The sequence below is a fragment of the Gekko japonicus genome, unplaced genomic scaffold (genome assembly GCF_001447785.1).
Source record: "Gekko japonicus isolate JY-2015 unplaced genomic scaffold, Gekko_japonicus_V1.1 scaffold1457, whole genome shotgun sequence".
Lineage (NCBI taxonomy): Eukaryota > Metazoa > Chordata > Lepidosauria > Squamata > Gekkonidae > Gekko > Gekko japonicus.
In genome coordinates this window covers 156,941-158,061 of record NW_015169820.1, presented here as the reverse complement: position 1 = coordinate 158,061, position 1,121 = coordinate 156,941, and positions in this window count along the sequence as shown.

Genomic DNA, 1,121 nt, shown 5'->3' with positions numbered 1-1,121 from the left:
AGACAGAATCAAACGGCTGATATAAATCCAGAAGCTACTCTGAGAGAAACTGAGGAGGAAGAAATTACATTCTGGAAGGGGGAGGAGGTTGGTCTAATAGGGTTAAGAGAGTCAGTCAATGAACAACATGATATATCACTGTCTGCTTCCGCCACTCCACCCCACCCCACCCCCAATTTCCTCTGTGGTTTTTGGATGCAGTAAAATGGTGTTAAGGAACTGGGAAGTTCTTTATTGTTTCTTTTCAATCAGCAGTGACTAATAGGCTGGACTTGAAAAGAGAGTTACGACCTACTGGAAATCATTCCACATGGGTAGGTCAGGTGTTTGAGCTTGCTCAGGGGTCATTTCGTAGAAAAAGAGCTAGGGGAACTCGATTAACATAACTCATTAGCATATGCCACACCCCCTGACATCAGGGGCCCGGCGGTGGACCTGCAAGGCCAGCGGGAGTGCGAGGAAGCCCCGCCAAGGCCCTCCCTGGCCCCAGGCAGGCAGGGGTGGGGAGAGGCGGGGAGGAAGCAACTTACCCTCCCTCTTCTCCTGCCTCCTCCTGGCTGAATGAGGGCTGGAAGCGGGGTGGCCGGAAGCAGGGGCGGGACTTCGTCATGTACCCCGCCCCCTGCACCTCACCCAGGGGAACTGTGTTCCCCCGCGTTTTCCCCCGAAATGACCTCTGAGCTTGCTCGAATCTGGTCTTGCGGTCTCTGCTTAAGGTATTTGAAATGCTTGTGCTTGATTTGGGTTGCCTGAAAATGTTGCCGCTGTGCTTCCGTGGCAGAACCTCTGAGTCTATCAAGTACTCCTGTTAATTAATAACTTACTAAGGCCCATAATGAGCCTATCGCTGCAGAAAACTCAGAGCCGTGGGAGAAAGCCTCTGCCCAAAGCTCTTTCCCGAGTCAAAGGCCATGACTTTTGCACTGGGAAACCGCACCTGATGCTTCTGAAGATTTTTCAGAAGGCGCACTGAAGTTCAGGGTCTCACTAGCGCTGCCAATCAAACAGGCCGAGGCAGCCCCATGCGCCTGGCCTCCTTTTACAAATCTACTGTAAAAGCCACCTGGATATGAAAATACCTCAACAGAATATCTATCCAGTTATCTACCTAGAACAAATTG